Raw genomic sequence first — 24,374 nt, forward strand, 5'->3', positions numbered from 1 at the left:
AGTTGGAAGATGTTCTAATGCTAAACAACATCATTGTAATTGGTTTAATAGACTGATTTCAACATACAGCCAATAAATCCATGTCACTTTGGCAAGGTGAAACCATTTGTTTCCATTACAACGTAAGCCCTAATTTTCGACAATTCATTTTTATGTCTGCTGGTTTCAATTTGTTTAGTGTTTTTGGCATGATAAAACCTCTTCCGTTTATCGTAAATGGGTCCTTGTTAAAACCGACAGGGAGAAGAGGAAAGATGTATAGTAGAGATAACATGAAACACAACCATATCATGTAGGCACCAGGGAGAACGTTCATGGGATGCAAGGTCATTTTACTTCAATACCAAGTCAAAGCTGAGTAACAATTTTCACTTTGAAATAAAAATGTGCTCTTATATAAACATTGTCTGCCTGGTGCATGACTGGTGTTTATGCAATCAGGTTTGAATGGGGGCATATCCTTGGAAACTCTACGTACTTACAGGACACAAAGGACAGAAAATGAGTCATATTAAAGTATTTTCTCTATACTTGTTGTTTGTTACTCAGAACACTGAATCTGAACAAAACATGAAAACGTTCCTCCAACTAATCTGTCTCAAGATCAAGAATAAAAGTATTGTAAATTATGCAAGAATGTATTGTTTAAGCAAAGGGCTCGACATCAAATAAACAATATTATGAATATTTTCAGGCATTCCAGGAAGAATTGACTTAGTTTGCATAATGATTCAGTACCTCCATAACATACCGGTGCTGGGGAACTACAGGAATTGTGTATGGATGGAGAAAGTAGAGCTGATAAAATCCATCTTTAACACAATTTACATGTTTTGTAGATGCACAACTCAGCCTTTTGACTCGATATTATACCAAATCAAACCCATACCTTTTAAAGTCAATAGGGCAGACACATTGTGATCACCACTTTGATAGGTCATCAAACAGTTTGATAGGTCATCAAACAAACATAGCCTCACATCCATACATAACCACACACTGTCACGACTTCCGCCGAAGTCGGCTCCTCTCCTTGTTCGGGCGGCGTTTGACGGTCGACGTCACCGGTCTTCTAGCCATCGCCGCTCCACTGTTCATTGTTCCATGTGTTTTGTCTTGTTTCCCCGCACACCTGGTTTACATTCCCTAATCACACTACATATATATTCCCTCTGTTCCCCTCAGGTCTTTGTGTGGAATTCTTTTGTTACGTGTTTTGTGTGACGCGCCAGGCTGGTTTTTCCCCGGGTACCGTATTTAACCTGAAGTATGTTTAATTGTTAAACATTTGCATCATTGTGACTGTTGTCGCGCTTTTCACTTTTGCCATTGGCTGGAGGTTTTTTGACGCAGTTGCGTCCGTCTGTAGTTGCTTCTGACATATAAAGTGTGCGCCTGATCACAACTCTCTGCTCTCCTGCACCTGACTTCTATTCCAGTAGCGCACAGCCTGACACACACACACACACACACACACACACACGCACGCACGCACGCACGCACACACGCACACACAACACAACACACAGTGAGTTAAACCCACTGGCCCTGCTGCCTGCCTCTCCAGAAATCTTTTCAGCCCAACTGTTCTGTGATAGCCTGTGGCCCAGTTGCTGGTGACGGATGCCTCTCCCCCATACATGGTCTGAACACTGTTGGCAGCTGGGTCAGTGACAGGGGGGCCGAGGGGAGGGAGGAAGGGGACTAGGAACAAGCTGGAGAGCATTGAGTGTGACACTGGCCGAGTACAGCCAGAGAACAGCTGATAGACCAGTAGGTTTTGTCTACCATTTCACCTGGATCAGCAGCTCACGCAAGCCACACAGTCTGCTCCCAGGCAGAGAGAGACTGGACTGGTAGAGAGAAGGAGAAGAGGAGGGAGGGCACAGACAGCTGGCAGCCTCAACACACTCTCACACAGAGGCTTCAGAGAGCTGGGCTCTGGAGATGGAGAGTAGGGTACAACTACTGCAGCCTGGACAGGGATGAAATATGTTTTTTGGGGATGGAGAAAGACAAAGAGTGCCCTAATATAAATCACCATATCAAACCAGCTCACTTTCAAACTCAAACATTTCAGACATCTACAAATGTTTTCCATTCCAGGTGATAACCTGTAATGTATTACCACTCCCAGCACTAAGTTGTTATTGTGAGACTACATGTTTTACTACAGGAGTGGTGTAATGTTTTCCCTGGTTGGATGCTGCCAGGGCTGTAAAGGCCAAGAAATGATGTCATGCCCAGCCCAGTATTAGGGACACGTCCCTGCCCCGCCTTTCACTTCTCCTCATATGGCAAGGGTCAAGTCTCCTTTCTTACACTGGTCTAGGAGCATAGTAGGGGAAATTGATGGGGGGAATGTTTTTGGGCTGCACCTACTTCTGATTTAATTTTACAGTGTCAAAGCAAAGGTGAGTAAAGACATTCTGAAATCAAGATCAAGTTCGTAAGCGTCATAAACACTCCTACACAACTCTACATGTTTTGCTGAATACAAAACAACCTAGTGGACTTAAACCCCCTACCCGTAGTGTCCCTAATTACTTAAAATGCTCAGTTTGAAAACAAAACTACCGGTCATCCTGCTCAAACCAGCTTTCAAACCAGAAGAGGGTGTTAGGTCACTTCCTTCACTGACAATAAACATGGCGTGTGCTGGAGGATAATGGGAATTATGACATTCTTCCAGCTGTCCAGGTTCAGAGGGCATCAGAGACAGGCAGAAAAACAAGGATACAGTCAGGCCCCTGGCTCTTCCTCCAGCCAACAATGCCGCTCTCCCTCCAGCTGCAGGAGCCCTGACTCTTCCCACCACCAGCAACTGTACTTACTGACTGCATGGGGTCACACTAGGGACTATGACCTCCAGATCCCCAAATACAAGCCATACACCTGCAAATCTGTTTATTATTCAGGACACACCTAATCGGATTCAATTCTATACTTTTGTATGTATAGTACCAGTCAAAAGTTTGGACACACCTAATCATTCCATAGTTGTTCTTTATTTTAACTATTTTCTACATTGTAGAATAATAGCGAAGACATCAAAACTATGAAATAACATTTATGAAATCATGTAGTAACCAAAAAAGTGTTAAACAAATCAAATATATTTTATATTTCAGAATCTTGAAAGTAGCCACCCTTAGCCTTGATGGCAGCTCTGGAATTTTTCCAGAAATCTTCCATGGGATGTTAAGCCTGGGTATTTGGGGAATTTTGTTTAAATTCATCAAAAAAGTTAGCTTATAACAGTGAACCTTTTTTTTGTGGGATACACATAAGGCAATTCTAGGTCTCCTGGCATATTTTGGTTAAACTATCCCCAATTCAATGGAATTGCAACCCTCTGCATGCACAGTGCATTCTTCCATCACATGTGCAGTGCACTCTTCTATCACATGTACAGCTGATTCTCAAGATCTTGCACACTAATGAGATGCTATTGAGCCCGCACTACTACACTGTCTGAGCCAAGGACTACATGCTTTTTAAAGTTTTGATTACAATACTGGGTGGGGTGAATATATTTTATACGACATACATGATTTTTTTGTTAACTAGTAAATAGTAGCTTACAGCAAAGTGTGTTGAAATAATTTATAACTTGTTAACAATTTCTGCTAGTTAGTTTTTGCTACCATATGGGTTTTAGCTTGCTTGAGCCTGCTAACTGAGGAGTGTTAATTCACCTATTTCCATACATGTTTCATTTTAAAACCTTTATCTTACAAAGGAGTTGTTTAATCCAACTGCTTAACTATTTATCTGTACATGGAATTGTATTTGTTTTTTTTTGTACACATTTTTTCTCATCTTTACAGGAAAATGCCACGGGCACTCTCTGATGTGTGGAGACATTTCACTGCAACTAATATAGAAGGAAATGCAGTGTACATTTGCAAATACTGTGCCAAATCCTATGTGAAGAATGCAACAAAGATACAGAATCATCTGGCCAAGTGCATAAAGTTCCCTCAGCACTCACCACAAGCAACCTCTGACAAAAGTCCCTCTACTTCTATTCAAGGTGAAAATTATGAATCAGACACCTTATCGATAGCAACAGCTCATGGTCCTCCTGGAATCAGAAGGTTTTTTTACTCAATGGAGGAATGTAGTCAGAGAAATGCTGATGAATGTCTTGCTCGAGCTGTGTATGCAACTGGTTCACCTCTGATGCTCACAGGCAATGTGTATTGGAAGAGATTTCTGAATGTTCTTCACCCAGCATACACCCCTCCAACCAGACATGCTTTATCTACTCATTTGCTGGATGCAGCGATTAACAGAGCGCAAGTGAAGGTCAAGCAAATCATAGAGGAAGCAGACTGTATTGCAATCATCTCTGATGGGTGGTCGAATGTTCGTGGGCAAGGAATAATTAACTACATCATCTCCACCCCTCAACCAGTATTCTACAAGAGCACAGACACAAGGGACAACATACACACTGGTCTCTACATTGTAGATGAGCTGAAGGCAGTCATCAATGACCTTGGACCACAGAAGGTATTTGCACTGGTGACAGACAATGCTGTGAACATGAAGGCTGCTTGGTCTAAAGTGGAGGAGTCCTTCCCTCACATCACACCCATTGGCTGTGCTGCTCATGCATTCAATCTGCTCCTCAAGGCCATCATGGCACTGAAAACAATGGATACCCTCTACAAGAGAGCCAAGGAAATTGTTAGGTATGCGAAGGGTCATCAAGTTATAGCAGCAATCTACCTCACCAAGCAAAGTGAGAAGAATAAGAGCACAACAATGAAGCTGCCCAGCAACACCTGTTGGGGTGGTGTTGTCATCATGTTTGACAGTCTCCTGGAGGGGAAGGAGTCTCTCCAAGAAATGGCCATATCACAGTCTGCCGATATGGACAGCCCCATCAAGAGGATCCTCTTGGATGATGTATTTCGGGAGAGAGTGGTAAGCAGCCTGAAACTCCTGAAACCTATAGCAGTAGCCATTGCACGGATTGAGGGAAACGATGGCATCCTGTCTGATTTTCAGACTCTGCTTGCAGATGTAAGAGAAGACATACGTACATCCCTGCCCACTTCACTGTTGCTCCATGCAGAGGAAACTGCAGTTTTGAAATACATCAAAAAGCATGAAGACCATACACGCCACAGCGTACATGTTGGACCCCAAGTTTGCTGGCAAGAGCATCCTGTCTAGTGCAGAGATCAAAACGGCGTATGGTGTCATCACTACAGTGTCTCGCCACCTTGGCCTGGATGAGGGCAAGGTGCTTGGCAGTCTGGTGAAGTACACTTCCAAGCAAGGTCTTTGGGATGGAGACATATCTCATCAGCCACCTGGTGGAAGGGACTTTGTGGATCTGAGGCTCTTTCCCCTGTTGCCTCCATCATCCTCCAAATCCCACCAAAATCAGGCGCCTCAGAGCGCAACTGGTCGTTGTTTGGAAACACACACACCAAAGCACGCAACAGGCTGACCAACAAGGGTTGAAAAATTGGTGGCCATCCAGGGAAATTTGAGGCTTTTTGAGCTTGACAACGAGCCATCCTCAACAAGGTTGGAAAGTGACAGTGAAGATGAGGCCTCAGAGTCTGATGTTCAAGAGGTGGACATTGAGGAGGTCCAGGGAGAAGACATGGAAGCCTGAGAGGAAGACAACCAAAGCCTTAGTTTCTAGACTAAATCATTTTACACATTTTGGGAGCTGCAATGGATCATTGGGGATCATTCAATAGTCCCTTTGTTTTGTTGTTCAGTGAAATCAGCCCATGTGAAGAGTCAACTCATTTAATTAAAGTTCAATTTGTAACTAAATACTTTTTTTTATTTCTATTGGAAGGATTTAATCATTTGCGAAAACATTTTAACCTTTATTTAACTAGGCAAGTCAGTTAAGAACAAATTCTTATTTTCAATGACGGCCTAGGAACAGTGGGTTAACTGCCTTGTTCAGGGGCAGAACGACAGATTTTTACCTTGGCAGCTCGGGCATTCCATCTTGCAACCTTTTGGTTACATGTTACATGTGCAATGCTCTAACCACTAGGCTACCTGCTTCCCCAATTATGTCTACTTATGATATGGTAAAAGGTTTATGTTTCTGTCTCCATATGCTATGGTAAATATATCCAATGCAAAAAACATCTACATTTAAAAGGTATTAATATTAATTTGCATATATTCCCATTAATTCCCTTATATTCCGGTTAATTCCTATGGAAAGTTTCCACTGAATATTCCCCAAAATGTGCAACCCTATAGACCCTGCAAGACAACTCAGGTCCTCCAAACTTTTTATGTTAAGATTAAGTGGATGTGTCTTTAATGTGATACAGGGGAACATATTAGCGGTCACAAGAAATCTTTTGATCTAGCAAATTAGATTATAATGTATTCCTTAATGTTTTTTCAAAGTCTCATTGAAATTCAGTCAAACTGCAACTCAGCAAAGTGATGTTTTCCTTAAATTAATGGGAGAATTCCTAAACCAATTCTGATCTATGATACTGTAAGTATTTCAGTGTTAACTGTTAGGCTACCGCTTTTTTTAAAATCTGCTATTACAATGCAACAAATCTTAAACAACAAAATGAGATCCATTTCTAACACCTATAGTATCATGCAAACAAAGAACAAACAAATCAACCACAGGATGGACTTCCTTGACTATGTACATGAGGCTCTTGTTTTTATGATGCACAACATGTTTGTGGTTTTGCTAAGGTATCAATAGTGACACTAATATTGTAGAATGAGAGACCAGAGGTCCATCAGGTGCATGGTGACTTTGTTTGTTGCCATGACCTCTGCTCCACCACATAGCAGAAGCTTTAACACGCTAACCTCAGAAGCCACACTGCAGCTAGCATGCATCTACTATTTATTTTTTCTCCGTTTATATCTTTTGTCAGTCCTCAGTATAACTCAAGTCACTTAACTTGACTTGGTAGAGGTGAATATATCAAACTAAAAGTATGGTTCTTGTCCTACTCCAATTAAGTAACATAACAGTACACCTTAAAGTTCACATGCAATACAAGTGTCTCACATTTGTTATGACAACGTGTCAGTTTAGCCCTCTGTTTGTTTTAATGATGTGTACCATTTCTTCAAATGCATTCTTTTTATCTGTAGAGAGCCTGTCAGAAATACACTCAGAAAGAAAGACATTTAAAGATTGGAGTGCACTGTTGATCCAACATCACTCAACATGAAAACTGCTCTAGTCAATTTCACTTAGGGGCGATTCCACAACAACATGGCCCCAACAAACAAAAAAATTCTCTCAATTCTCCCATAGAAACTTCATTGGAACGAAGGATGTTTGACTTGCTTTTTACATTTGTATTTTGAGAACTATACATGCCTCCTGTCAGAACCTTTAATCTGTGAACCGTACAGGATACAGACAACATCTTGGTGTCATTATACTTGTTATAGTGTCCTCTAAAATATGAGGTAAGTCTAGGTTCTGAGAAAAATTCACATTGATTTATTCAACATTGAAAATAGTAAGATCAATATCTCAAAAGTACCCTTTTAGATGTCCGTATCCTGCACGGTTCACGTATCATACACTGCGTTTAGACAGGCAGACAAATTCTGATATTTTTGTTCACTAATTGGTCTTTTGACTAATCACATCAGATCTTTTTCAAGCAATTAGTGAAAAAAAGATCAGAATTGGGACAAAAAGTGAATTCCTTTGCCACATGTTTTGGAGTATTACTTTAGTGCCTTGTTGCAAACAGGATGAATGTTGCAAACAGGATGAATGTTTTGGAATAATTTTTATTCTGTACAGGCTTACTTCTTTTCGTTCTGTCAATTAGGTTAGTATTGTGGAGTAACTACAATGTTGCTGATCCATCCTCAGTTTTCTCCTATCACAGCCATTAAACTATGTAACTGTTTTAATGTCACCATTGGCCTCATGGTGAAATCTCTGAGTGATTTCCTTCCGATGCCGCAACTGAGTTAGGAAGGTTGCCTGTATCTTTGTAGTGACTGGGTGTATTGATACACCATCCAAAGTGTAATTAATAACTTCACCATGCTCAAAGGGATATTCAATGTCTGCTTTTTATTTTATTTTTACCCATCTACCAATTGGTGCCCTTCTTTGCGAGGCGTTGGAAAACCTCCCTGGTCTTTGTGGTTGAACATGTGTTTGAAATGTACTGCTCGACTGAGGGACCTTACAGATAATTGTATATGTGGGGAACAGAGATGAGGTAGTCATTAAAAATGATGACAAATACAATTATTGCACACAGAGTGAGTCCATGAAACTTATTCTGTGACTTGTTAATCAAATTCTTACTCCTGAATTTATTTAGCCTTGGCATAAGAAAGAGGTTTAATAGTTAATGACTCAAAACATTTCAGCTTTTCATTTTTATTCATTTGTAACATTTCTGAAAAACATTATGGGGTATTGTGTGTAGGCCAGTGACAATTTTAAATTCCAGCTGTAACACAACAAAATGTGAAAAAAGTCCCTGGGTGTGAATACTTTCTGAAGGCACGGTAGGTCTAAAAAGGGCCTAAAATGGCCACTTTAAACATAGATTTTCTAAAAAATGGTTTGTGATACATATTTAGAAAGCATATCAAACATCCTTCCTCCTAATTAAGTTTCTGTTTGAGAATTGCCAGAACAATCTGAAATACCAAAAATATTTCCGGGACATGCTGGCATGGAATCGCCCATAGACCATTTCAACACAACACTTTGTAAAAGGATATTTCAAATCAAATCAAATCGAATTTTATTTGTCACATGCGCTGAATACAATTTCATGTTGAAACCCTCATATTAAACCCAAATGGTTTAAATTGATGGTTTATATTTAGGATAATGTTTTACAGCTTTGTCATAACATTTTTAAATACAATGTTATTTTGTATTATGTGATCAGGCCACACATCTGTGATAATCTGAAGCATCCAAAAAGGCCACTAGATGTCATTTTATAAAATTCCCCCCAAAACTTGAAAGCTACTAAAATTCTGGTAGTTTACTGGTAAACCTAGAAAGTTTCCAGTAATATTCCCTCTTTCCGCAACCCTACCTGTGTCAATTTGGATTCGTAGAGTACGTTATTTTCTGTTACTGGTGAGCCTTTTAAAGGGAAATCTGATGGAAAAGGACTAAATTAAGCAAATATGAGAACTCTTATCAGAGGTAGCCTTTACTGTCAATGCTTTGAACCAACCTACAGGAGACATTCAAATGGCAACAGCCCAAATCAATGCCATGTAGAAAGACAGCTGTGATCATATAATACCTGGTAAGAAATGGTTCATAATGTCCTTATGAAACTTTAAAAAATATCCTGATGATTTATAGCTTTAAAAGGGAAAGGTTATCATAAACCATTGATAACTCAACTTAAACTATGAACTTCCTCAAGACTGTTTACTTCAACAAGTAAAACCTTTTTACATTCAAAGTTGACTTGCAGTCTTAACCCTGTGTGGGCCACTTAAACAGTTGAGGGGGAGAGAGAGAGACAGGGATGATAGTAGTGAAAGAGGATTAACTGCAGATTGAGGCTGCCGCTTTGGTTCAGCTGATTCTTCAGTATGACCAGAGAGAGCGGAGGGAGTAAGGACAACTCTGTCTGACTGAGGGCTCGAAGGGGAAAGGCAAAGAAGACAGGAAGAAGCTGTCTATCTTTAAGCCGCTCTGCCCTGCTCAGCAGCACATGTGCTGAGTGGGCCGTATGGGGTGGCTTACTACCAGAGGTCACAGCCAAGGGCAGGACAGTTGAAAGGTCACTGTTAGGTGCTCCCTTAGACAACAGTGCATTAGTGAGTGGTTCACTCATGCTTCTGTTAGAAACAGTTTTTCAGGCTATCAGATGTTAATAAGCCACTGTAGTTTAGGATATTGATATTTAGGTCAGAATGATAGGGGGCTAATTGTCAACAGAGTTGCTTTGTTGACATACTACAGTGACATAGCAGGCAGATGTGATGAGAATTATAAATAGGTCTATAGGAAAAATTGGTGCTTTTTACATTTGCTTTTCTAAGTATACATTGACCATCGGCTGCACCACTGTACGTTATTAGTATAAATCTTTCTTAATTTCAGATTTAAAATCATGTCTAATTATATATTTGAGTGTGGCTTTTCATTAAAAAAATCAGAAAAAAAAGAACTGCATAATAAGTGTTTGAATATGATTTCAAAATATTTTAATTATATTAACTTTGAAACCGCACCACCATGTAGGATATTAAGCCGTATTTATAAAGTGTATATGTGGTATATTAGCCAGGGCTGGTCCCTGATCCTCAGGCTAATGGTTTGGAAGTCATCATCACAGCACATTAAGGGCCTGCCTAATAAAGTTACAACTGTGCAGCCTCACAACATGATAGACGGTTTGATTTGGCACACTCCACAACGTATTTGCACAATAACACAGACTCAGTTTTGTGAGACTGGAGGAGAGAGAAAAAACGAACAAGGAGCTAATATTTTGATACACATTTTAAATGATGATTTTGTGTGTTTGTCAAACTGGCTGGTACCCTGGGGTAACTAACCCATTTAGCATCAAAGGTGATGCTCTGTGACCTGGTGGTCAAACAGGAGGCAGCCAGGAGTTTCTGGGTTTGGAACTCAGCTCTCTGTTGGGTTGGATTGTGGGGTTGGGTGACACCACTAGGACACTGTGCATTCCTCTGTGTTACACAGCCATTGCAGTAGCCACACAGAAGGGGAAGTCAGAGTTGACTTAATGCAGCGTATAAACACAAGAAAGGACATCCATATTCATAGTTCGCCCTTTCTGGAATAGAATAACTACATTTATACCAATTTTATTTATTAACGTACTCAGGAAGCATTCCTATAGAATAAATAGTCTAGAGTGTACACAATTGTCATTATCTGCTGGGCTCAAGATTCTGCATCCTGCCTCCAGGTCTCACGGGAGAATGCTGGAATCTCCAGTTTGATGATGGAGCTCCATTAAACAATGAATCATGTTGCTGAGAGCATGTGCAGAGGGCTTTGTAACAAAAAAAACTAAGCAAAGTGGACATAGAGAAGAAGCATAGTGTTTTTCCTGTTGTTGCTCTGACAAATATCTTGAACATAATTGCCAAAGTTCCCTCACACCTAACTCTGAGAATAAGAGAGGACTTCCTACATACGGTCGCAGTCACACTAGTGAATAAAGAGAGAGAAACAGTGAAACAACTACTAATTTACCCCTCAATGTATAAACACATTCAGTACTATGATGAAAAAATGTAATATCATGACCTTTGCTGATACTTGTTGATTGTGGGGAGGTTGTGTGATACACAACCTGTCTTCTTTGCTTCTCTTCTTTGTTATTGTATCTATCTAAAGAAGTTAATTGTGTTAATTGTTAATTGTATCTATCTAAGGTTAATTGTGTTAGCTACTGGTTCTCTCAAAACAAGTAGTCTTGTAGAACTCTCAAAAAAGGCTATGTAATTTGCTATAAAACTGTGCCTGATGAGCCAGCTGCAGTTGACACCAGTTCAGCTCTCAAGTGTACTGTAGGGGAAGTGCTGTGCCACAGTACAATGGTGTAACATGGTGAACACTACAAAATCCATGTACAGCTGACACTCTCATGAAACCAGATGGTCTTAATGATGTTTCCCACTTCAGATCAAGAGAAAAACCAGAAGGACCAAAGAAAGCATAAAACATTACTGGAGATCTAGGGTTGGGCGTTATTACAACAGAATCATCTATCAACGATGACTGACAGCCATCGTCGATGTTGACAACATCGTGATGTGACAGACGATGGTTTAGCTTTTTTGATCTTGACTTGCACCGTGCAGTAAAGAATGGAGTCGGAGAGAGCAAAATATTCTTTAAATTCCCTAAAAACATAACTTAGCTAGGGGACTAATAATGAGAGAGAACAAACAATATAAATAGCCTACAGAAAAACAAAATGACAAGTTCAATCAAGTTTAAGCTGATTAAGAAATACATTTTCTGTGCTTGCTGGGAAACATCCCCCATGCCAGGTTGAAAACCAAATAGCCTATAACCTATCCTCCTACTAGGTCTATCATAAAAGCTTCAAGACAAGTTATTTCCTAAATATTCAAATAGCTATGAAGTTATGAATAGTAACCTATTTCCTAAATATTCACATAGCTTAAGAAGGAGTTGTCTATAATGTGCCGCTATCAAAAATTACAAGAATGAAAGGTGGAATCTATAGGCCTAGGCATATGCTATTCTCAATCACAGCTTTATGAGAAATATAACAAACAATTATAGTTCTGAAGACGGTAAGCTTTGCTTCTATCAAGCCCATGATTTATAACCTAACTCACTACGGTAAAACAGCCCGTTCCTCATCAGTTGACTGTCTCTCCATCATGTGCATGCCACACACACACACACACACACCACACACACACACACACACACACACACACACACACACACACACACACACACACACACACACACACACACACACACACACACACACACACACAGACCTGGCCATACTGAAGCTCCACCCGAAATATTATCAAAGATTTTCCTCCACTTATGCTTTGTCCAGGCTTTCAACAAACGTATTTTTCGTCAAGTTGTAGCATGCGATTTCTGGCTATAGCCCAACAGTTGTTTTAACTGAGTTTTTTTTCAAAAAAACAATTTTGGGGGTTGGCCAATAGGGGGCGATGCCATCTTATATCACAATGTTTTATGAGTACATAATCACCATAGGACAAAGGTTGACATCATCCAACCCTATGGAGATCCATGGCATATACAATTAAGTAAGTTAAGTGACTCTCTTAAAAAAGCAGGAGAGTAAATAAACAGGTAAACAACAACCATAACAAGATTTTTAAGAACAAGTGGCTTACCCAACTATCAAAGCAGTGATATCCTCTTTATGGGAATATCCAGCTCCTGTCTGTCTCTTCCTTTCCCTTGAATGCTTCCCTCGCTTGCGTTAAGCTTCCTGCTGCGTTTTCCTCCTTGGGAAAAATGTCCTGGGAGGGGGAGAGGAGAGTTGAGAAAGTGTTTCGCTCATTAATTCAGAAGCATGGTGTAAACGCCAGCATTCTCTTTCTGACAACCAGCGTTAATTGCATATCCGACTCGCCCACACACTCAACGTTTCTCCTGTGTGTCTCCTGGAAGGAGCTGAATCCAAGCTGTGATATTCTGGTGCTATGAAGAGAAGCGAGGTGGGAGACACTCCAGACCCCCACTCCTCACACCAATCACCACCTCAGAACTTCTCCCTTTTACCTGGGTCAACTTTCTCCACTCACAACAAATACTGTATTTACACATCTATCAATTTACAGAGAGACATTTAGGCCTGAACACACAAACACACACACATGATGTAATATGGTACTGAGAAAGACAATATTAAATGAATAACTGTATTTACTGCACCCTGACATAACACTAGAGAAACAAACAAAACATTGCATTGCTCTTTCGTAAGGCCACACATATATATATTACAGACAAGGATGTATATTACAGATCAGGATACTATGATACTATGAGTGCTATATGACCAATTTTACCATATGTTCTTAAAGAAGTTAACAGTACTGCAGCAAAACACCTTTCTATAAGCTGGGGCAGTAATCGGCTGGGGGAAAAATGAATCCAGACGGGACCAAAATAGACACTCAATAAAAATACACACAGATATACCTTTATATTGCTGCCAAGACTGCCGTCCCTTAAAAAACGTTGCTATTTTCATTATCAACAAGCTAAGAATACCTCATGGTTGGGGAAACCAGGGGAACGTTAGACATTTATCAGTCAGTATCAACCAAACACTCTCTACTGTTATCTGTCTGGAATTATATACAATGGGGTCAAGTCAAGTGGAGATGCCATAAACTTTTGTCCTCATACTGAAGTTCACTGTGCCAGTAAATCATCTACAACAAACTAAGGTCCTGAGGTTTATTATTTTACCATCTTGTGTGAGTTTACGAGCTCTTGAGTGATTGTACATAACTCTTTACACTGACACGTACAATATGGCTTGTGGACTTCCAAAACAAATATGCTGAATCAGAAAAGTGTAATTTGTTATAATGTTGAACCTTCATTTAATGATGTACGTTAATTTTAAATAGCAGATAAAAGATCACAACAAATCAATACAGTCAATACCACCATGGCTCCTTCATAATATTGTAGCTGTAAATCTGTTCAATCCATCCAGTCATTAGTGCAGAAAAACACTGGTGTTGAGGTCATTCTCCTAACTATTCACTATGACCAGACTGCCTCTCATCAGGCTTGTAATTAGAAATAAAACCATACAAAACAGGTGCAATGACTCTTCCATTCAAAAGATTGAAGCATTGCTGTATTAATCCTTTACTGAGAATAAGTTTGATGCAGCTCCTGACTGTGGGATGAATACTTACTGGAGATATGCCCCAGGCTAACAAAACCCATCAGATTCAAACTATAAATATAATATATCATCAAAATATTCCCTTATAACTGAGAACAAGACATAGGCCTACTATAAGAAAACAAAATTGCTTCAAAAATATCTTATTGGTGGCAAACATACTACATTGCTCCATAGCAGAGGAGATGTTGCTCTAACTCAAGCAAATAGGAGTGATAAAAGCAAAGCAACAATAGAAGTTGGAGTAGCCTAGTTCTAAATGGACAAATGACCACCACCAGCTGACCAGCAACATGTAGATTTCAGGACTAACGATGCAAAGTATCTTTACCAAGAAACTGACACTGTATAGACTACTATTATTTGTTTATAACAAAGTAATCACGTTTAGGCTACTAACTTATTATTGTGAATTTATTAAAATAAGGAAATATTCTAGTCCACAACTAAGAAAATGCATTCGATTTTACAGTGGTATGCAATGGAATGGATAAAGTGAAGTTTTAGTTGTTCATACAGCTGTAGTGCACATAGACGGTTATATTAATTAGCCTAGTGTCTACACAGACAATTATAAAAGATTTCAGAGCAACCAAAGTAAAAAGCCGAAAAGTAATCTGATGGCATGTAATCTATTGTGATGTGATGACATTGATGTGAACGTAAAAAATATATATTTCAACGTGGGTAATACAAAACCAAGTAAAATTGCAAGCAAACGCATTCCTCCCCTTGTCTGAGAAGTCCACGACACTGTTAACTCTACGATATTGCGCGCTCACAAACATAATCAGTAAACAAGTTATAGTAAAGTCATAGCTAGGCATTAGTAATTCAAGACGATTGATATAATCTATTATTCTAAGAAATATCCTGAAATTGACAGACTACGATAAAGTTGATCGAATTACTGTAGGCTACCAAATAAGATAAAGCATAACTGTTTACTAATTTGAGCTATAAGAGCAAAGACGCACGGGCATCTAGGGTAAAATCAATGTATATCTAAAATAAGTGTCGCCTATTATTAGGCATACTAATAAACAATAGTTCATACTATATTCATCCAAAATATAGACACAGAAACTGCCATGGCATAATCACATAGCGCTACATGTAGGCTACAGTATGGGATGGTTTTTCGATCCCAAATTCACTCTACGTCTTCCTCTTGCGCTTTCTCTCTCTCTCTCTCTCACACTAGTGCCCCTCTGTGCAATATTTGTGCTATTTTTGCTACTCACCTTGTCTCCCAAGTTCCTCGTTGTATATAGACACTCTATATCAGAGGCTCCAATAGACATACACGTAATTTCAGTCACATTTACACACGAACTGCTATTTTAGGGAGCAGACAAACTCAGAAGAGCCAGTCTCTTGTCAGTGAGAGACTCCTCCTCTTATCTGACTAATACCAGACGAGGTAGAAATCAACCTCCTCCCACTCGTCTCATCATCACTACAAAAAACTTAGGTTTGTAGCTTAGTCTACATTGTAGGCTACCTATATCATCTGGATTTCCAAAAGGTGACTCTAAAAAGTGAAAAAGTATGTGGAAAGGACACTTCGCGAGCGGGATATCTATGGTTTGTAATACATGTTCAATGATATTAGCATTATCATTTCAGTCTTACTACATCATTCTTTGAAATCTTAGAGTCAAAATAACACTCCTTTAAATGTTAAAACTCGGCTACGTTTGTTACTGATCCTCTTAGGTAGGCAGCTACAGTCAAGTGGTAGCTACAGTCAAGTGGTTGACACATGGGTAGTGTAACGCAACAAATTATCTTATTGTAAGTGATTGACAGAGTTTACTTGTGGCAGAAACTACAGTCAAATTAATTGAAACTACAGTATGAAATCTCAGCAACAAGTTTTTTTTTCTGGTGTTAATTATGATTGTTGGCCCCAGTCACCTCACACCCCTTAGATACGATTGACGTCATATCTCTAAAAGACAACAGCAGCATAGGACCATTGATTTTGAAAGGACATGTTTCTGATCCAATAGAAATCCTCAGCGGCTGGTCAGAACCAATTACAGAAGGGAGGTGGGACCTGTAAAACTCGCATGTGACAAAGTCACGTGTAAATGCAGGATCTGAGGAAGAGGTGTGGTGCAGATCCTGATCTCAGATTGTTTTTACCGGGATTTAAAGGAACATGTGCATGTGAAAGGAAACGTAGGTCAATTCTAGTTTCAATTTCTTTATTTAAAAAAAAATAAGATTTTGCATTGGCACCTGACTAGAATGGGTTTTGGAAACATCTAGAAAACAAGTAAATGATCTGCCACCATATTTCCGTCAATGTGCACAGTAAGCACGGGAAGGTTCATATAGTTGTGTTTTCATATTAATTTTTATTTATATTCGTTTTATTTGAAATTCAGTTTAGTTTCTGATTTGTTAGTGTTTATTTAGTTTTAGACCAAGTTGTATAAAAATATTTAGTTTCAGTTTTAGTGTTGTGTGGGAGGCTAGGGGCCATTTGTGTTGTATAGTTTTTAAAATTATAATACATAAGGTGATGGGTCAGGTCAAAGGTTAGATTTACATTCAATCTCAATATGACTTGGATTTAAAAGGAATCATGCGAGACTGGTGCAAAAAAAATATGTTAAAAGGAAACTCCCTCGCCCATGTTTACACCAATCCAATGCTTTTTAACTGTAGTACATGTAAGAATTAAGTTAGATATTGGGGCTGGGAGTTGCCAGGGACCTCACGAGACGATATTATCACAATACTTAGGTCTCGAGGTGATATGTATTGCGATTTTCACAATTCTATATGTATTGCGATTTGATACTGCAATTTTATTCCAATTTGATGTTCCAGACATATTACTCACTATATATCTGCTGCAGATACAAGAGAGAGCATGAGAAAATTTGTTTTGATCAGTCATGGAAATATAAGTACTGAAAACATGTTGGTTCAATATTTAAAAAGAAGATGGAGAACAAGCTATAAAATGAAAAATACCAGAGTTTTGGCACAGGTACAGCCGACTAGCACTAGCTAATGCTACCTACAAATCGATACTTGGGATTCAAAGTATCAATAGAATATAGTCCAAAATAATCTTGCAATATTTAACTGTATACATTTTTCCCCCCCATCACTATTAGCTATAGCCACATTTTTCAAGTGTGGGTAACTGTTAGCCAGACTAGATTCCAACCTTACGGTCATTTTTTATTTTTTTTATTTTATTTTACCTTTATTTAACTAGGCAAATAAGTTAAGAACAAATTCTTTTTTACAATGATGGCCTAGGAATAGTGGGTTAACTGCCTTTTTCAGGGGCAGAACGACATATTTTTATCTAGCAACCTTTCGGTTACTGGCCCAAAGCTCTAACCACTAGGCTACCTGCCACCCCAATTGTTCTAAGTACACCTTACCCTGTAAGGTAGGACATGGCTTCTGTTTTGATTAGGAAACAGCAGAGCCAGTGCCAGTCATAAAATGTACCTCAATCCAGGAATACTATAAATGTACCCATTATCCAAAAAGCTACATTTTGGAATGTATGTTGCATTGAACAACAAAGAATAGTCAGCCAATCAGGCCCATTGTTGTTCAATGCAACATGCATTCCAAAATGGCTGCTGTGACTGCTGCTGCCTAGCATGAGGATGACAAAGACAGTTTAATTAAACAAAATAGCAGTATTTCAATATCCACAATGTAGCTTTTTGGATAATGGTTAACGTTGGAGTACAGTGCTATTCCTGTATTAAAGTATGTTTCTGAGCCACATCTCATGCTGGCTCTGCCTTGTCCTAATCAAAACATTATGTTTTTTATTTTATTTTAGTTCGTTTTGTAGTCAAAGATAATAGTTCCAGAAGAGTTTTAGTTTTTCAAACGGGTTTGTTAATTATTGTATTTTAATTTACTAAATAGTTTTTTGATGATTAGTTTTCATTTTAGTTTCAGTTTTAGTTTACTATAATAACTTTGGTGCACTGTCTACACGCTCTGTTATAACCTGGGTAACACTTTATCATAACTTTCATAACGCATTATCAAGGATGAAATGTTCATATGTGTGTATTATTTGTTATACATGCTTACAAATAATTAAATACTTATTCATTAACAGTTTATACATAATTTATGAATGATTACTCATGAAAGTTAAAGTTTTACCCTTGGGGTATCACATTCTAGCTATTGTATAAGTTTATTCTATACCCCCATTAAAGATCAGGGAATAAGGTATAAATTGCCCTTTTCATACTAATGTACATGGCATTTGTGTCAGAGCTTGTGTATGTTAGAGTAGAAAGGACCAGCACATGTGGATGGAAACAGGGTGTATACAGACAGAGTTACATCCCAGATCTCCAAACCACATCAGGTGTCTGAATAATGAATTCCTCAAATGAAGCACTCCACTGTTAAAATCCCTCATTAGATAGTTCCTACGGTTCGACTATCACTGATTTTAGTGGGTTTATTTATCCCTCTCGTAGCTAGACTTCAGTCCTACCAAAACCCAGGCCGTCTACAAAAATAGTCCTGCCAGGGTGAGGCAGATTCTGTACATCCATTCCACAAACACTTGTAAGCTCTGGAACCCTGTAACCTCAGCCTAATATACCCCTGAAACCCTCTCTATATACCACTGAAAAACCTCACCATATACCACTGAAGACCTCAGCATATACCCAGTCACCTGTGATACGATTGGGAAATAGTTATATTCCTATACATCACCACCTTGATAAAAAATGCATAATACTTTGACATCTCAGTAGAATGAGCCATTGCTCACCACATGAATGCTCCTTGCCTGGGTAACACTCCTTCATATACAACCCTCCTCTTCCATGAGTCAAGACGGAGACGCTTTGTGTAACACCAAGCCTATGTCGCTGTGTGTCTCACCTGTTTGAGTTGTTGCACAAATACCTTAACAGAACCTGCTGTAAAGGGTCTTCAGGTTTTTTCCGGCAAGGATTCACTTTCTGTATCTCTTGTTTCCTCTCTTTATCTGACTCTCTCTCTTCTTTGTATCACGGCTTCTCTCTTGTTCTTCAAAGCCAGACCAGCTGGCTTTGGATGCTTTACTTCTTGCCCCTGACAGGCCTGACTTCACACCCTCTGCCTCCTCTTGTCCCTTGCTCTTTCTGCCGGGAGGGAGTGGGGCGACAGTAGTTGGAAGGGTAGTACCCCAGATGGACGTAGACGTACTGGGCATGCGTTGTGTGACAGGGCTCTGGGGCTCTCTGGACGAGCCACAGCTGGCAGTCATGGGCACAGAAGGTGTTAGGTTTTTTCTCCTTGTGTTATTGTGATTAATATAAATGTGAAGACGGAGTGCAAACATCATGACTTATCAAGTAAAAAATTACTTTCCAGATAAATTATGTTCTAGTGTATTTATGAGCTTATGCTTAAACTGACCCATAAACAAGATTTAATTTTAATGTTAGGTTCAGAAAGTCAGATCCTTCATCTTTACAACATGGCATTCGAAGCGTGGTGCAACGCCTTCCAAGTATGAAAAAAGTTTGTAAACAAAGTTACATTAGTATTAAAAACTACATATGCATTTTTGATGTTTATTCTATCAGGGAGACATACTGAGACCAAGGTCTCTTTTACAGATGAGCCCTGAATTACATACATTTCAGAAAATACACACTTCAAATATAAATACAAAATGCAAGAAGAAAGAAAAACAAAAACATTCTTCAATAATAAGGTCCTCAATCAGCTTTCTGAATTGCCCAAGAGGCACCAGAGTACAGATGTAAGAACATTTTGAAGATTGTTCCACAAAAAACTAAAAGCTGGTTTACTTAACTCAATAGAGACCAAAGGAATTTCCAGAGTTAGCCATCCCTGAGACTGGGTGTGGTAACTCATGTTTAAAGTTTAGTAAAGATGTTAGGTACAGTGGGACTTTTTGTAAAAGGGCTTTGTAAATGAAAACATAGTAATGTATCAAGCTACGTGACAGCAAAGAGGGCCAACCAACTTTCTGGTAGAGAATGCAGTGATGAGTACTTAAAATGTCGCCCGTAATAAAGAGCTGTGTGCCATGATAAACTGCATCTAGTGGCTTTAATGAAGTGGCAGCTGCGTTCATATAGGTGATGTTGCCATAGTCTAGGACCGATAGGAACGTCGATCCTATCAATATGCTTTTTAAAAGACAGCTTTCCATCTATCCAGATGCCCAGATATTTGTAAACAGGGACACGATCGATATGATCACAATCCAAAGTACAGTGCATTCAGAAAGTATTCAGAACCCCTGATTTCTTTCCACATTTTGTTACATTACAGCTTTATTCTAAAATGTATTAAATATACTTTTTTCCTCATCAATCTACACACAATACCCCATAATGACAAAGCAAAACCTGTTTTTAGAATTTTTTGCAAATGTATAAAAAAAAACTGAAATACCGTATTTACATAAGTATTCAGACCCTTTACTATGAGATTTGAAATTGAAAGATCCTAGTTGAGAATGAATCAAGGATTCTAATATTTTAGCTTGGCAAGAAAGTTTAGAAATTGGCTGATAATTATTTAGGTCACAAAGGTCACCACATTTGTGAATTATGTATCAATAACAAATAATATTTTGCATGAATATTAAGTTGGACAAATACAAACGATAACAACCGGTTCCATCAGAGTACCAACTTTGCACCAGACCACAAAAAGCTCCAGAGACACTTTCCCTCCAATAAAAAAATGGATTGAAGAAAATACTGGTATATGATATTGAAGAAAGAAATAGATGTTTACTTGGTAAATTAGGGCTCCGCAAACAATCCCCTGTGTCTCACAGTTTTCCAAGACGTAGTCTGGCCATGAAGCTCTGAAAGAACATTTACATTTATATATGGCTCATTAGAACAGCCCCTCTAAAAAGCCTTCAGTGCCCCTTTCCAATCTCTGACTCTCCAATCTCTGACTCTCCAATCTCTGACTCTCCAATCTCTGACTCTCCAATCTTTAACTCTCCAATCTCTGCTTCTCGATGGGGGCACTCTCCAAATCCAGTCATGGGGCAGACAGTCAACAAACCACATACAATGCATTCGAAAAGTATTCAGACCCCTTGACTTTTTCCACATTTTGTTATGTTACAGCCTTATTCTAAAATGGATTAAATCGTTTTCCCCCTCATCAATCTACACACAATAACCCCAAATTCCAAAGCAAAAACAGGCTTTTAGAAATGTTTGCAAATTTAAAAATAAATAAATACTGAAACATCACATTTACATAACTCCAAGCGGGCTGTCATGTGCCTTTTACTGAGGAGTGGCTTCCGTCTGGCCACTCTATTATAAAGGCCTGACTTTTTTTAGGGCTCCCGAGTGGCGTAGGGGTCTAAGGCACTGCATCTCAATGCAAGAGGTGTCACTACTGGTTCAAATCCAGGCTGCATCACATCTGGCTGTGATTGGGAGTCACATAGGGCGGCGCACAACTGGCCCAGTGTCGTCTGGGTTTGACTGGGGTAGGCCGTCATTGTAAATAAGAATTTGTTCTTAACTGACTTGCCTAGTTAAATAAAGGTTAAATAAAATAAATTTAAAAAAATCATTGGTGGAGTGCAGCAGATGGTTGTCCTTCTGGAAGGGTCTCCCATCTCCACAGAGGAACTCTGGAGCTCTGTCAGACTGACCATCAGGTTCTTGGTCACCTCCCTGACCAAGGCCCTTCTCCCCTGATTGTTCAGTTTGACTGGGTGGATAAGCTCTAGGAAGAGTCTTGGTGGTTCCAAACATCTTCCATTTAGGAATGATGGGTTTGACTGGGGTAGGCCGTCATTGTAAATAAGAATTTGTTCTTAACTGACTTGCCTAGTTAAATAAAGGTTAAATAAAACAAATTAAAAAATAATTGGTGGAGTGCTGCAGAGATGGTTGTCCTTCTGGAAGGCTCTCCCATCTCCACAGAGGAACTCTGGAGCTCTGTCAGACTGACCATCAGGTTCTTGGTCACCTCCCTGACCAAGGCCCTTCTCCCCTGATTGTTCAGTTTGACCGGGCGGATAAGCTCTAGGAAGAGTCTTGGTGGTTCCAAACGTCTTCCATTTAGGAATGATGGAGGCCACTGTGTTCTTGGTGACCTTCAATGCTGCAGAAACTTTTTGTACCCTTCCCCAGATCTGTGCCTCAACACAATCCTGTCTCAGAGCTCTACGGACAATTCCTTCGACCTCAAAGCTTGGTTTTTGTTCTGACATGTACTGTCAACTGTAGGACCTTACATAGACAGGTGTGTGCCTTTCCAAATCATGTCCAATCAATTGAATTTACCACAGGTGGACTCCAATCAAGTTGTAGAAACATCTCAAGGACGATCAATGGAAACAGGATGCCCCTGAGCTCACTTTCGAGTCTCGTAGCAAAGTGTCTGAATACTTTACTAAATAAGGTTTTTCAGTTTTTTTTATTTTTATAAATTAGCAAACATTTCTAAAAAACTGTTTTTGCTTTGTCATTATGGGGTATTGCGTGTAAATTGATTATAATTTAATACATTTTAGAATAAGGCTGTAACGTAACAAATGTGGAAAAAGTCAAGGGGTCTGAATATTTTCCAAATGTCTTGATTTTAATTTTTCAACAAACTATTATATATATTTTAACATAAAGCAACTTTAAGAACTTGTATATACAGTAATGTCTGAATGTAACAATACACAAATATGTTTTATTAAAGCCTATAAAAGACATTGAAATCATCACTAACACTATTACATATCTACAGCATATTTGCCACAAAAATATTATTCAACAAAACACAGGTAGCAAGTCTTCAGGTGAAAGCACTGTTTATTTCTAATGGAATAAAGCAGTAAGTAAGTTGAATAAAGAAATATTACGTTGTCTCTGTGCAGACTCCAGCTATGTGTTAGATAACTCTGTCAAAGATCTAAAAATACCCAATGTCTCAGTCTGGATCAGTTCTCTCATTACCAACTGTAATTAACAGTAACCAAGCCCAGCCAACTCAGAGTAGTGTAGAGCAGCACACAACTGTTATGTGGAGGTATGACATGTGTAATGAGAATGACTGATTACAATATGTCATCTTAGTTCCCTGAGGGAGAGGAACGAGACGTAGCACATAGACAGGGGAATAGACAACCATGACTCACGGGTCTGGCTGATCAAGATCTATAATCATGTGGGTAGACCAAGAGACATGTCACTCATGAAAGCAAAAGTCCTGCCTTCCAAATACCCAGTCCAAAATAAACTCCTATCCTCTGGTAAGGGGGATACTAGTCAGTTGTACAACTGAATGCATTCAACTGAAATTTGTCTTCCGCATTTAACCCAACTCCTCTGTGCGGAGGGGGGGTTGCCTTAAATCGACATCCATGTCTTCGGTGTCCAGGGAACATTAACTGCCTTGCTCACTGGCAGAACAACAGATTTTTACCTTGTTAGCTCAGGGATTTGATCCAGCAACCTGACCTAACGCTCTAACCACTAGCATACCTGCAGGCTAGACAGATTCCACCATATTTCTTACACCCATCCAATCCTTTCAGATCCATGAAAACTGTTTAGGGGGAGAGTTAGGGTCATGTACTATAGTTGAGGAGTCATAAGCCCTCACTACCTCTGCACAATTGGTGAATATCCTGGGGGCAGGGGAGAACCAAAAGGGAGCACAATACATTTGTACGATCCACCTTCGAAGACAAAGCACAAGTATTTGTGTGCCTCTGCTGATGTATGTACAGGAGTGTATCATGTATGTTTTTTCTAGTGAAATAACTTTAACTGCGTACATAGAGGTTATTGTAATTAGTACCTGCATCTGTGCTTATCTCAGGAGTGACTGAGGTGGCATGTAAAGCATGTTGTTTTAATGAGTAGATGATCTCCCCTGGGAATTTCTAAACCCCTTGGGATGTGGTTTTTTGAGCCCATGCTGCTCTGTTCT

General features: G+C 39.2%; 1 protein-coding gene across 1 annotated transcript in view; it reads right to left on the reverse strand.

Annotated features, from left to right (window-relative positions):
- LOC106573766 (myocyte enhancer factor 2aa) overlaps positions 1-15,924 on the reverse strand; it is a 131,446-nt gene extending 115,522 nt beyond the window's left edge. Inside the window, 2 exon segments of the mRNA XM_045697145.2 lie at positions 12,886-13,014; positions 15,668-15,924. The gene's annotated coding sequence lies outside the window, so the exon portion shown is untranslated.
- Between the last annotated feature and the right edge of the window lie 8,450 nt (positions 15,925-24,374).

This window comes from Salmo salar, chromosome 16 (genome assembly GCF_965601325.2).
Source record: "Salmo salar chromosome 16, fSalSal1, whole genome shotgun sequence".
Classification (NCBI taxonomy): Eukaryota; Metazoa; Chordata; class Actinopteri; order Salmoniformes; family Salmonidae; genus Salmo; species Salmo salar.